The sequence below is a fragment of the Triturus cristatus genome, chromosome 4_2 (genome assembly GCF_964204655.1).
Source record: "Triturus cristatus chromosome 4_2, aTriCri1.1, whole genome shotgun sequence".
Classification (NCBI taxonomy): domain Eukaryota; kingdom Metazoa; phylum Chordata; class Amphibia; order Caudata; family Salamandridae; genus Triturus; species Triturus cristatus.
In genome coordinates, this window is record NC_140586.1 from 42,549,290 (window position 1) to 42,564,970 (window position 15,681).

Below are 15,681 nucleotides of genomic sequence, written 5' to 3' on the forward strand. Positions count from 1 at the left end.
GGGTGAGTGCTTGCAATGTTCAACACTCTGTCCATCATCCCCTTTGGGTTTGCTTTATCATGTAGAGTCATTCATATACTTAAACTCTCACATACACTGCCTTTTACATATGTAGTTACTTGGACATGTACCACTGAGACATCCATTCACTCACCAACGCACCCATACACACACTCACGCACCCATACAGCTGTTTCCAAATGCACTCTTGAACCCATACACCCAGTGAATCAACCACTCACACATCTATGCAGTCACACACCTCCCACCCACCCACACACACACTCAATCTCCCAAAGAATACTCAGACAACCAATCAATAACCTATATAGACACTCATGTAGCTACTGACCAACCCATGCAGCAGCTTGCACAACAACAGTAAGACTGAAACAGACATTCACACAGTTAAGTCAATTCAATTCAAAGTGAGCTTTATTTGATTGTAGACGGACAATCATAAAAGCACATAAAACATATAATTACTACAACATTTCAAATGTAATACAAATTCATACAAATTCATTACATTAAAAGTATTTAGCATTCCATAAAAAATAAAACATTATTGTCAGGGCTATCCTCGAATAAAAAAATAATTACTTTACTATACGTAGAACAAATTCATATTAAATTAGTTTAAACAATTTTTAGTTCTTACTATAAATGAAAAACGATTAGGTAAGGATTTGTTTCCTTAAACTTAGAACCTTTTCCAAGAATAAGACCACTCTGTAAACACTGTGTACGTTATCTAAATATTGCAATGCCAAAAAGGCGGGTCGACATTGACGAAGCCCGAACATTTTCAACACAGGGACCAGACACAGTTTCCTATCAGAGGAGTAAAATTTACAGAAAAGGATAACATGGAGCATAGTTTGTTTGGAGATATTGTCACAAGGGCACAACTTGAGGTTTTGAGACCAGTCATTTACTGTGGGGAAGGTGACTAACCTATGGAAACCCCCCAGTGGAAATGGAATTAGAAGGAACCTATCGTATGCCGCAGGGACATAAGTAAGGTAAGGTTGAATATTAAAAGTAATTAAAATCATCTGATTGTGTAGGACAGTGGGCTTTACTATCTCAGATGTCAGTCTGATAGTGTCCAGCATAGATAGGGCCATTTAAAAAAAATCCTTCCTGGTTATGTCACCTATGGAGCTAGGATTAGTAAAGTACTCTGGGTGGCCAAGATCTTGTAGAAAATTGCAAACATAATTTATCCATGGAATTCTCAGGGCCCCGTCCAATCTCAGGACATCCAAAAGAATCTCTCTGTTTAATTTTGCCTCTTCTTTCATCCAGAGTCTGTGCCATAACAGCACAGGCTCAAGCTTAATCAAATCAGAAATAAAAGTGAGGCCCAGCTCTGCATGACATATGTATGTTGAGGTACCATTCGGGACGGATAAAATATATTTAAAAAAATAATTTTCTACTTTTTGAATGGAAAGCAGATCGACTGTCCCCCATACCCCAGTCCCATAAACTGCAGCAGAAACACATTTTGCTTTATAGATCTTAATGAGTTCCTCAGGAGGTCTCTTGCCTAATTTTTTAGCAAAGGAATTAATGGCAGATGTACTACTTAATAATACCAGTTTTTTTGCAGCCACAGCCTGTGTCCAAGTATCGTTATTGGCAAAGAGAATGCCCAAATAAGAGAATGTTTTAGTAGGCCCAATCTTTTGTCCACCCACAAACATATCTTTGGGTTTTATGATGCCAGTATCGCAACACATTATAAACGTTTTAGAGGAGTTTACTCTTAACCCTAAATAATTCATAAAATTGGTAAAATTATTCAGTACCCTCTGAAGACCTACTTGTGTGCGAGACATAAGCACCGCATCGTCTGCATACAAGAGGGCTGGGATCGGGCGTCCCGCCACTTGGGGAAGGTCATAATTATCATTTAAAAGGGCCCTTTAAACCGCAGCGCACTTGTGCGTTAGCATTGCAGTAAAAACATTTAAGAAAATACATAATCTGTATATCAACCCCCATTACTTCTAAAATTGACCAAAGTTAATTGTGGATCACGCAGTCAAATGCGGCTGTGAGGTCAACAAATGCTAAAAATAGGTTCCTCTTCTTTGTCCTTGTGTATTTACCAACCAAGAGAGACCAATTTAATCCCTGCTCTACGGTTCCTACACCAGCTCGAAAGCCATATTGCAGGTCTGACAGGACGGAATTTTCTTCCGCCCAGTCCTGGAGACGTTCCAGTGTTATTCTGCCCGCTACTTTCATTATGGCGTCATGGCGTCTAATAGGGAAATAGCACGCCGGGTCTTGTCTGTCCCCCTTTTTAAAAATAGGCACAATAGTTGATTCTACCCAAGTAGGTGGAAAGACTGCACTGCAGCTAGCATTTAGAACTTGTGTTAAAAAAGGGGCCCATAGAAGAGCGTTTGATTTAAACAAATCAACAGGGACCCCATCAGGACCAGGCGCTTTGCTACCCTTGCTTACAGTAAGAGCAAGCTCTACCTCATCTAACCTAAACAATAGAGCGGTGTGTTGGGTGGGAGACTTGAAGTTGTAGTCCTCCAGTGCACTACTATTTGTCTTGTCTAGGTTGCCCTCACCCCGATACACTTTTGCAAAGTGAGCTATCCATTGGTCTTCCGCTATTGCTATTTCAAGTGATGGACCATCTTCTCTATACAAAAAAGGGGCCCTAATAATTTTCCAGAAAGCCGCACTATCAGTAGCTATTGAGGCTGAGTGTAAAGCGTCCCACGCCTCTTTCTTTAGAGTGGCTATTCTGTCCCTAATTGCGTGTTTATATGCATCTCTGTTGCAGGGATTCTGCTTATATACAGAACTATGCGTAGAACCCCAGGACCTCAGTGAATTGTGGTGTACCAGAAACTCACCTCAGAACCCAGAACCCAGTATCCGGCTAGCATAAGTGTCCCATTCGTTATCCGAGATTTGGCACGGCGATTCCAATGAAAAGACAACCCAGAACAAGCTACTCAGTATACTCTCAGTAATGGTGGGAATCGGAAATACCTGTTCGTATATTATTCTCACATCAGTCCACAACAAGAATCAAATGAGACACGGTGAAAATAAAAAGAGTTTATTTTTATAGACCACGTGTCCTAAGATGCAGTACTTTGGCTAATACAAGCAGACAAATGATTATAATTAAAACCATCAGCATCGTTACAATACCATAGAATATAAAAGGAGTGATCATGTTATAAATGACAGTGGATACTACCACCTTCCCTTTACTAAGAAGCTAATATTATTAGTATGCTAATAGAAGGTCTCTTAGGCTTGAAGGGGGGACCCCATACCTCAAAGATCAGCTTAGTGAAATCACATCACAGGAGCATCAGGAGTCTTCTCGCAGGAAGGCTCGTCTTCGGTCTGAATACTAAACATGATGTCTGCAATATTAAAAGCACTAACTTTCAGGTATTCGCAGCTGGCTGTATGTTATGGCTAAATAGTGATTCGATCAACCCAGAGTGGAAAACATGCATTGTCCAACGACCCAGACTGTTCTTGTTACACTGTGTACAGACCAAGGTCGCTGCGCAGAGCCCGGGATGGTAACAACAGATTGCTCTCGTGTGAGGCAAAGCGCGAGCCAGCAGTTTGTTTAAACAATAACATGTAGATGCAGTGTCGTGCGCAAAAGCAGCAAGATGGCTTTCTAACATCTAACGTGGTTATGCTAACTTAACAATGTATGTACGTATTAAGGGATTCCTTACTACATGCCCCCTTGATCGAAGCACTAACTAGTATGCAAGAAAAGAGAGAACGCAGAGTTCAGTTGCGACAGAGCAGAACAAGGCGTATTCAATTCAAAAAACAAGTGTCAGTTCAGGCAAAGTCCGAGAATGAAAAACGAAAAGAGGAGAGAAAAATTACAAATCTCAAACGTGTAGCGGGAAAAAAAAATGAAAAAACGCTGCACAGGGCAGCAGTGCAGAGGCACAGGTAATGTTCAAGACATGCGAGTAAAAACATAGTGGACGACAGTTCACTCAATCCATGAACGTATAAGCAGCATACGTGGCAACTGCTTCCAGCAGAAAATCGTTGGCACGGCCACTAAAGGTTTCAGCCATCCAGTTAATCAAAGAAAAGGAACATACATGTTCTTCAATCAGCGGAGCCTCTAGCACCATCAGAGGGCAACCAGCGTGTACTTCCAAATAACTCATATCCAAGAAGTCATATGCCGCCCTTGCGATGTCCCAATTACCCAGGATTCCATGCGCCGCACCACAGGCCATAATCCGAACACCAGAACAGGCGAACTCGTGAGACACTAAGGGCCTCATCAGTCGATCATAATCCGGGTCCGGAGACACCGTGTTGGTTAAGCACAAATCCAGAGGCCATTCAAAGGGACATTCTAGGCAGTGAAAGACAGGTTGCACGCAGGTGAAGTAGGAATACCGGAAGGATAATCCATATGCCAGGCTCAAAGTCGCCAATGGCAGGATGCCATAATATTCAAGCATCCTGTCACGAAGAAGATGCAGACGGGGCAGGTTGTCGTGAGGCACAGAAAGAGCAGCCATTCCGTAGTATGAAAAGTAAAAGCAGCACACCTGCCACCAGTGCCAGAATCAGCGGGACACCTCCAAAGACGCTCGAGAAAATAGAGTGAAAAAATGCCGGAATCACACCAAAAATAGTTTGGAAGGAGGTCACGAGGCCTGAGCCCACAAGTTTAAAAAAATGAGCCAGGCCGGTTGTGGACAAGGCATTGAAAATTGTTTGGATCAAAGCTCCAATATGCAGGGGGAGGTCAGTATTCAAAAGCGCCTGCACCTCAGTGCGCGTATTTGCTACGTAAAGGACAAATGTTTCTCGGGAGGAAGTCAATGGCACCTCCTTTTGGGACAATAGAGCTCTTATTCTGCTCATCTTGTTGAACTCTGCTTTCAAGGTCGGAATCGAAGGCCAGATGGAAACATCCAGCCGCCCATGCGGGGGTGGAAAGAGAACATTATTGCAGCAGACTACTCTCTGCGATACAGTTACTATATATGGGATTCCCACCAACATCCCGCAGCAAGCTTCACTATTCAAAATCAAATAACTACCGTTTGCAAGCAGCGTGAAAGATGGTGTAATCACTGGCACCGGGATACCTTTGAGGACGCAGGCCAAATTCGGGGCGTGTACATTGCAAGCACCGTGCAACTGAATGTGCCTACATACTACAGAATGATCAGGTCTCGTGGTACATTCCTCACCTTTCAGATAAACCTCAGTACCGTCTCTTGTACATCTATACGTAAAAGGGAGGGACCAAACCTCATGTATGAAAGCGGTACCCAGCTGTTCATATCTACCCAGAGCATAGTGTTTCATACAGGATGTAAACTTAAAAAGTGCAAACGGGAGAGTGATCAACCCATGTACTAACCACACGGCTGAATTCAATTCCGCCACAGAGAAAGGTAACGGCTCTAACTTTTCAATGTGTAACAATGAATATGTAGCATCTTTCATGGACATGAACTGCTGCTTTACAGTAAGGTTAAAGGGAAGGAATAATGATGTCGTATTCAGATAGTCCCAGGGGACCTTTCCTGCCTTTAACGTTTGTAAAGTCCATGCAAACTGCATAACAGAACGCAACTGGTTTTGACCATGGTACAATACAGACATATCATCATGTACAATATCAACAATTGAAGAAACAATATTGTCTAATGTATAAATTCTAGGAGAAAGAGTGTTAATGCTGTTATCAATAACTGCCAACACCTTTTCCATATTGGCTTGATCAATAGCTCTCAATCTGGAAGCCGCCTCAATTTGCGACAATTTTCATACTTCGTTGTAAATAGCATACGCCCACCTTTTTGTTCTGCCACCCACAGGACCTTTAACAAAATCATTCAAATCTATTTTGTCATGTAATCTTGATAAATGAACTTTGACAGATGCCAAGGTGGAATGCCGCAGCCAGGACTGACATAATTTCCCTACAGAGTAGGTAGTTACTGTATGAGATGACTCAAACCGAGGGTCTACGCGTTGTTGAGTATACCCCGGTTTCAGACCTAGAAAACGACGTTGACAGGCATCGGTACTGCTTTGCCAAAGCAACCATCCTTCACTACTAAATTTCAAAATATTGAAGGATGTATTAGAAACCAATGACTGCAAATCAGGAAGGGACAGATCTGTGTGGTTATCCCAATTGGGGTAAGCGCCCAGATCCGGCACAGAAGGGGAATTTAGTTTTTTAGAAGTGGCCAATCCGAAACAGGTGGTTTGGAAGATGGTTGAATTAAAAAACAACATATGATTTGGTACGAGACAGGCACGATGTAAAGCTTCAGTTCCCTGAACCTGCCACGGTTTGGAACCCCAAACCGACTTAAGATCAATAGTAGCCTTCCATAGATCATAACCTTTGATTGACAACTCATCCATAAAGGACTTAGAATAAAGTAATTTGTAGGGGTGGGCGGAATTTGCGCAATCGCGTTACGCAAATCTCCGCGAAACGGTAAAAAATCTCCGCGAACACGCAGAAATTCCGCGAACATGCGGAATTGCTTGTTCGCGATACTTTTTTCCTGTTCGCGATCACTGTTTGCGTGCTCGGGGTGAAATATCTCGTGAACACGCATATTGAGAACGCGAACAAGCAAAAAATTTCGCGAAGTCGCGGAACGCAGCTTTTTGGGCAATATCGCGTTCTCCGCGGAACGCGAAATTACCCAAATTCCGCAAATTCCGCGAACGGAACGGAATTTACCGCCCAGGCCTAGTAATTTGGTGTGTGTCAGTCTAACCTTCGAGGCAGACTCAGGCATAACTTTAAAATAAAAGGATGCCGGGTCGGAAACACTGAAATCAGTAAAATAAGTATACTTATCAACTAATGTAGGTGAACTGCCGAAAGAGGGGGTTGGACAGTGCTCCCATTGGGTAAAATTTACAAAATTTCTAAATGTATTTGCTTTATGCAGGAAGTGATTGCCATAATGCTGAAAACAATACTGTTCCGCATAGTTAGCCGCATTTTCATATAAATCCTCAGCATCAAAAGCCGCATAATATTTCAAATCTGAAAACAGTGCTTCAATGGCGTGAACATCCCAATCATCAGAACGTATGTTCTGCTTAACCACATCACCCATAGAAACACGAAACACATTAGGTACATTGATGACCTCTGTAGGCCCATGAATTTGGAATTTAACAGCATCCCACGCGATTCCATCCAAAATGGGCCAGGCAGTAATATTCACAAAAGTCTGGTCCCTTTTCATGATGTGGGACGAGGAGTGAGGGGCCAAAGTTCCATTGATAAGTCTAATCGTTGATCTCTCTTTGAGATAGTGACCATCCACCAGACGGAAAAACACTATTACAAATCCAATGGACATAAACAAAAAAATACTGAAAAGCAACAGCCAAATGTATGTCCAAGGGGTAACCAAAAAATGTCTTTTAAACCAGCTTACAAAAACAGCAATGTTCGAAGGGGGGGTGGAGGGCAAAGAGTTAGTGTCAAAGGAGAAACGGGACCGGTCAACCGCCGTGGATTGCAACACAGGCGAGTGACCATTCGTAGGATAAGCATACTCAGTCTCGTCGGGCAGACCACCAGCCGGTGGTATTAACAAGGGATCAGTAACTGACTGCATCTCGATGGCAACATCAGACAAGGTGTTAGAAGCAGGAACCAACATTGAATTTCTTTGCATCGTCTGGCATGAAACCGCAGGAGTCAGACTAAGAAGTATCGGCCACTCGCTGAAGTTTGACATTGTCAATAGAGATGTACCTGTTTTCTTTTCGACCAGGAAGTGGAGGTAAAATGACTGTTCTTGTACCCTGCACTCCAAGCACTGGAACTGGTGCACGATAAGAGGGGCCGAACTCCTTCTTGTTCTCCACCTTCTCACGGACCAGGTCTCCAACTCGGGGTAGCCAGCCGACTACCGGAATCTGAACTTCAGCTTCAGACGTGGAGGGCAAGTGTTCCTTCGAAAGAGTGTCTCTGGCTTCTTGTAGGGTCTGCAAAACAGCACAGTGATCATCTACGTCAAAGGGTGCGGTCGACGCCGCCATGTCTAGACCATCAAGGTCTGGAACAAACATTCTGATTCCGAAGAGCATCATGTACGGGGTCCGCCCACCCAGAGACCTTCTAGGGAGATTATTAAGTGCACGTTGAACGTTATACAAATGGGCCAGCCAGTTCCGGCCTGTGCCTAAAACACGTGCTGTCAAAGATTGCTTTAAGTCACGGTTCATTCGCTCCACCACACTATTACCCTCAGGTCGGTAGGGGGACGAAAATTTGACTTGGACCCCCAAATTTCTCATAGCCACCTTGTAAGCCTTAGAGGCGAACGCAGGGCCCTGATCAGAATGGAAGGTACCACACGCAAAAGTTCCCACAAAGACACGCAAATCCCTGATGACAGTCCGCGAGTCAGCACTCCTTTGTGGCCATACCCAGAGAAAACGTGTGCACGAATCCACTGCAACCAAGATATACTTGTACGCAGTATCAGAAGAAAAAGGACCGCAGTGATCTAAATAAACACAACCAAATGGCTTATTAGATATGTACAACTGTGTTTGTGGTGGGCGCGCAACAGTAGAAGGTTTAATCTGTTGGCAAATGTCACAATCAAGAACATAAGCGCGCGCTTGATTATATAAACCAAACCACCAGTAACGTTGTTGTAACAGAGATATAGTAGCGGACACGCCGGCGTGGGCTGACGCCAACCCCTCGTGCGCTGCTAGTATCAGAGCTGGTCTGCAGTCCGCGTTGGGAATAATTCTGTCACCAACGTCGTTAATCCTCACTAACGGGACGTTATCAGGACTTAAGTGATAAAAATAACGAGAAGGAAAACCCTTCGGGTAATCACTTCCCTTCTCTGTAGCAGCAATAGCTGCCAAGATGTCATCATCAATCTTACTTTTGGATCTTGTAACTGCTGCCACTAAGTATGTAGCCACTGCGGTTTTTGCTGCCTCGTCAGCCAAGCTGTTACCGACAGCATGGACACCAAGTCTTTGATGACCAAGAGTGTGAATAACATTCACGAGAGGGAGACGGTCTTTAAAGTCTGCCACTCGAACCCAAAGCAGTTTATGCTTAATTGTGCTACCTTTGGTATCTCGATAATCATTTTGAGACCAGAAGTGTAAGTTGTCATTGTATGACTGGACACAATAAAAGGAGTCACTTACTATCAGAGTCGTGACTTGGGGATCAGCAAACTCCAGCGCAAGCACCAGAGCCCGAAGCTCCGCCAATTGCGCGGTACAATCACCCAATGGCTGCGTATGCACTGCATCAGATTGGAATTCACCATTTACGAATGTACCTACTACAATTGCGCAAGCCGCAGAATAAGCGTGCTTTGATCCAATCGCGGGCTGGGCCGAGCCGTCAGTGTATATGACACAATGGTATTCTTCGAGCGGGCGCAAAGACAGAGGAGCTAGATGAACGAATTCATACTGCAAGTACTCCTGAGTCTGTAATGAGGCGTCAAAGATATAAGTGACATCTGGAGATGTCAGAGTTGTGGCCCATTGTATCCACCGTGGATGCAAAGCTTTAGAATTTGGTACACTTGCTTTAGTCACTGCCTCTAGGGCAGGATACGGTGTTACAACCAGAATCTGTTTCCCATGCGACAGTGCGCGTTCTTTAAGGATCGCCATCTGTACAGCCGTCAGAACTTTCTCGACCGTTGAAAAACGTAATTCAGCAGAGGTGTACAAGTGTGATTTATACACAATGGGGACTGTATCGCCCTCATTAAACGTCAAATACGTGAAACCCACGGCGCCTGGTACTATTCTTATTACCAGGTTAGTGCGGTGATCACGCGTCAGCAAGTATTGTGAAGCAAGAAGATCAGCCTGTAAAGACTGTAGAATAGCAGAGTGTTCTAGCTGCCAGCTAGACTTCGAAAAGGAAGGTTGTACCAAGGCATAAAGCGGCTTGATACGCTGGGCATAATCAGGAATATACGTACGTCCGAAATTCAGAAAGCCCAGGAGAGATTGTAATTTTTTCAGCGTTGTAGGAGCGCGCAAGCATGCGCACTTCTCCAGAAAGTGAGGAGCTAATCCCTTACCCTCATTGTTCAGCTCGTAGCCCAAAAACAACACTGTATATTCCGCGATGTCAGACTTCGCAAAATTAAATTTGTAGCCATAGTCCGCAAAACTCACAATAATATTGTCGACTCGAGACAGATGTGGCATCAGCTCATCATCCGTGAGATAGATATCGTCAACATAGGAGTATGCGTCGGGGTCTATTCTCTCTAAGAGAGAGACCACGCGAGCGGAAAAGACGCCAGGGCTGTTTTTGTAGCCCATGGCTAATCTCGTAAACTGTTTTTGTTTGCCGCCCGAAGTAAACGCCGTCCACTGGCTACTCAGTGTGGACAGGTTGTGGCTAAAAAAGCCGTTGGAAATGTCAAGTGTCGTTTTAAATCTTTTACGCACGAGACTGTCGACAAGAGCCGAGCTGTGAGTATTTTGTACCGCGCAGGTCCGGCAATGGGAATTTAGGTGCCGGTAATCCAAAACTAAACGGTACGAGCCGTCAGGCTTCGTTACAGTGAATAAAGGGTTATTCATAGGGGACACACAGGTTTCAATAACACCCTGATACTCCAATTGTTCAAGGATCGCCGCGACGTGCGGTCTAGCTTCACGACGCATGGGATATTGGGGTTGAGGCTGGGGCATAGACCGCAATGGAATCTCATGGCAGGGGGACAACCGGTCCCATCCCACCTGAGTACGATACACCGCCGGCGCAAGCGCCAGCGCCCACTCCTCAGCGTACACTTCAGCCTGGTCCTTAGGCACCGTGTGCGCAAAGGACGGGAGGATTACCTCCTCCCCTCTAGGTGCTTCTAAAATGAAAGCTGGGGGCCAATCTGCCTCCGCTAGGAGGATATCATAGGTGGTAGTCAGATTATCCCAAAAAATCCCCTTTATTGTACGTTGTATGTCACCCTCAATTAGTAAGACTATTTCATAAAGTCTGTCAGGGGGAGCCACTCTGGTGTCAGCTGTTTCAACAGTAACCAATATATCAGTTGCTGTCGCCGCCAGAAATGGACGCAGAGCTTGACGGACTATGGTAATTTCCGCCGCGCTGTCCAGTAGCGTCAGTGCCCATGTCCGGTTCCGAAGCTGTGTCCGCACTATCTGAGGCATACCTTGCCGTCAGAGCAGCCACTTTCTTCTTCTGAAACGGGGGTCTTTGTCGTGCAAATTCGTCCTGCTTGCCTTTACCCTCAGTCTGTCGGGGCTGGTCACGTGTTTGTGGAGCACCCCGACCTTTGCCACCGCCTCCGCCACCGGACTGTGAAGCCGATGTTTCCTGTGAAGAACGAGGAGAATGTTGTTCAGAAACCTGAAATCTATTAGGAGACTTAATAGTAGCACGATCACGCAGATCATAAGTGCGTTCACTACCTGACTGAACGGGAGAGGCAGGCCGAGAGCCCTGTTTCTGCTGCTGCTTTCCCTGTTGTTTCGACCGCCAATTCTGTTTCTGAAAGGTTGGACGGTCATCCTTACCAGAGGCTTCCGCCTTACCCTGCTGCTTAATATCGGGAGTTTTGATCACAGGCTTAACTCCTAAAGAGCTACGACCCAAATCTCTGTACGCAGACGAGATTATTTTCGCAAATTCCCGCGGCTTATCCTCATCAGCAACTTTCTTCAGTTCATTACGAACTTGGAACTGCATAGCATCACCCTTAAGGTTACCCATTATCATGGTAGCCACCAGGTCAAACTGACCGAGGAGCCGCATTCCTAATTCTATCGCAGACTCCGCACCGTGGTTGTCTTGAACACGTTTAATAACGGAGGGCAGCATCAACATAGACGGAGTGCCAAAGCACTGCGAGTACGTCGCTGCAAAGACCTTCCCCCAGTTTACCCAATCATCAATGTCGGGGACCAAGTCTTTAGGCAAACTAATGGTAAGGATCCTGTGTTTCTCCACAGGAGATGTATTCGGGTATACCTCTTCTATTTGGTCAAATTTTTCAGCAAGCCAAAAGGGGAAATCATCCCTAGTTTGGGGGCGCTTGCCCATAACAGAATTAACCATAACAGGACTAATGACTACCGCGTGGTGGTCAGTAGGTTGTCCCGCAACAGCAGGTGCCCCGGCCTGCATATTGCGTGACACGTACTGCACCAACGCCCTATATACTGTAATAAGGGCAGTGTGCAGTACACGCAACTCAGCCACCGTCACGTGAGGTAACGGGGATGAGGCGTAAATCCGGCTAGTACCGGCCAAGTGGCCCCTGCAATCGATAAAGGGCCCATTCTCGGCGGTATAACCACATGGGGAAGGGCGCCATTAAACCAAATAAGATGCTGCCAAGCAGATATTGGTATTTCCTGTGTCCTATACGGTGTATAGTTCGCTGGCACGGCAGTGGCAGTGTAAGAATGAAAGGTATTATCGTCCTCAATCACTGCCGGAATCGTCACCCAAGAGTAGAACAACTCATAGGGATGAGCCGCATCGGCTCCTACCACAAAGATGACGTTCATACCAGTGTCCGGCACCCCATACTATGTCAAATGACGTTTCAGAGCTGCACGGCTATGCGCCGCAATATCTACCGCCATAAGGACAAGCTACACTCGAAGCATTCAGTAGCACAAGGGTTCAATAACCTTTCTAATGATCAAGCTTGAAGAAACCTATATCAACAGAAATAGGTAGGTTTAAATCCGTCAGACTTGTTATCCGGAAACAAGAATGAGGGTGCCGTGGACTAATATAAGCACTACTAAGGCGTTTCAACTCATAGACCAAACGTTAGGTGCGCCATGTTGCAGGGATTCTGCTTATATCCAGGACTATGCGTAGAACCCCAGGACCTCAGTGAATTGTGGTGTACCAGAAACTCACCTCAGAACCCAGAACCCAGTATCCGGCTAGCATAAGTGTCCCTTTCGTTATCCGAGATTTGGCTCGGCGATTCCAATGAAAAGACAACCCAGAACAAGCTACTCAGTGTACTCTCAGGAATGGTGGGAATCGGAAATACCTGTTTGTATATTATTCTCACATCAGTCCACAACAAGAATCAAATGAGACACGGTGAAAATAAAAAGAGTTTATTTTTATAGACCACGTGTCCTAAGATGCAGTACTTTGGCTAAAACAAGCAGACAAATGATTATAATTAAAACCATCAGTATCGTTACAATACCATAGAATATAAAAGGAGTGATCATGTTATAAATGACAGTGGATACTACCACCTTCCCTTTACTAAGAAGATAATATTATTATTATGCTAATAGAAGGTCTCTTAGGCTTGAAGGGGGGACCCCATACCTCAAAGATCAGCTTAGTGAAATCACATCACAGGAGCATCAGGAGTCTTCTCGCAGGAAGGCTCGTCTTCGGTCTGAATACTAAACATGATGTCTGCAATATTAAAAGCACTAACTTTCAGGTATTCGCAGCTGGCTGTATGTTATGGCTAAATAGTGAGTCGATCAACCCAGAGTGGAAAACATGCATTGTCCAACGACCCAGACTGTTCTTGTTACACTGTGTACAGACCAAGGTCGCTGCGCAGAGCCCGGGATGGTAACAACAGATTGCTCTCGTGTGAGGCAAAGCGCGAGCCAGCAGTTTGTTTAAACAATAACATGTAGATGCAGTGTTGTGCGCAAAAGCAGCAAGATGGCTTTCTAACATCTAACGTGGTTATGCTAACTTAACAATGTATGTACGTATTAAGGGATTCCTTACTACATCTCTAGCCATCCTTACACTACTTTTATTTCTCTGATTTTTATGTAGCTCAGATTTTAAATAGGAATAAGCTTTAGTACATCTAGTGTCGAGCCAGCCCTTCTGTGGTCCCTTACCACTATTATGTCTAGTAAGAGACTTTCTGACCGCGTTAGTTATTACCTGAAATGAAGCTAAGATGTTTTCTGAGGTAGCTGTCTCACTCAGACATGTTTCAATAGCTGAGTTACATTTGCCCACCACAGTTTTGATCAAATTAGCTTGATCCGCTAAGGACCAACATAGGAAATAACCATTGGTACTGCCTATGGCTATGTTTTCTAGCTGTTGATTTTTCTTATTGTGTCTTAAAATTGTGGTGGACGGTAGGAAAATCGCTAAGCATAAAGGGAAGTGATCGCTATGGAACTCATCGGAAACATAAAAAGAGTGAAGCCTATGTGCATGACTATTGGTTACTAAAACAAAATCAATAATAGATCGAAGACCCCGGCAGGTCAAATGTCCAGGGCATAGGAGCAGGAACAGAGCATACTTCGTTTGCATAACCCAGATCGAGGGAAAAAATAATCTTGTTCAGTTGTACTCCCAGGACTGAGTGCTGAAAATGGGACGAGCATGCCCCGTCCTCATTTACGGATTCATATAGTTTGTCCCCCGCGTTCACACATAATGTACAATTAAAGTCTCCAACAAGTATAAACATAATATCTTCCCCCTTCCCACGACCAACATTTTTCAACACCTTCAGTAGATTTGGGATCACAACTCTCACTTTATCAGGTGAGATATTATTATAAAAATTGGCAACAACTATAGAGTGCATCAAATCAATGTCCATTTTGACAAGCTGGTAGTAATTGTCATTAACAAGCATTGATATGTTCTTAACATTTATTTTAGCTGATATGTATATGCAAAGGCCCCTCCTTAGCTCTACCACTCAAACTATGAACTGCAGGGGTATGGTATGTCCTATATCCATTCAAATGGACCACCTCCTTAGACCAGGTTTCCTGAAAGCATAGGATCTCAAAGCGACTAATAAATTCTCCCCCACAGAAGAATATTTAACTTTGAAGAAATGCCAGCAATGTTCCAGGAGAGAACGTTGCATAAGGCATATTTACCGCTTATGGCACTGTTAACTATAGCTGCTTCGTTTGGAACCTCGATTTCATTACGAAAAGGGGGAGAGACATGTAAGGTATCCTGAGATTCAGCCATATTTTTTACTTCCATATCTATCAGACTTTGGCCCTCGATCCTAATGAGGGTGGGGGCGGGATGAACAACACCCGCCACAGGATGACCATAGATTTCCCCAACTGCAGGCACATTCACAGCAGGATTGGGGGCACCAGATTCCCCATAGGAAGTCAATCGATTTCCTCCAATGAGTTCAGAGCTTCAAAGCTATTATTCACTGGAATCGAGAATAAGTGCTCCCCAAATCCCCCGGAATTGCCTCCCCCAAACATATACCCTCAGGGCTTTGGAAAATTTGATGGTTTGTAAAAATAGCCCAGAGGTAGAATGTGTATATCGTTAGGATTGCAAGGCCCATTGTTACCCCTTTCCAGAATTGTATGCACGAGGGGTGGGGAACTAAAGGTCAGCACAACACAGTCGTCGCGAAATGACTTGGCTGAGGGGCCAACCCACCCAATTCTACGAACCATTTTACATTTCGAAAAGAGAGAATTATGTAAACCAGTCCTTAAGCGCAGGAAATGAAGTGACTTATTCCTTAGCGCCGTCCAGTGCTCAAAAACATTATGAGACAAAGGGGGGACATTTTCCAAGACCACTGTGTAAGGTGTAGCTGCTGGGGGCAGGCTCAAGATACACAGAGGATGCTGGAATACTCTGGA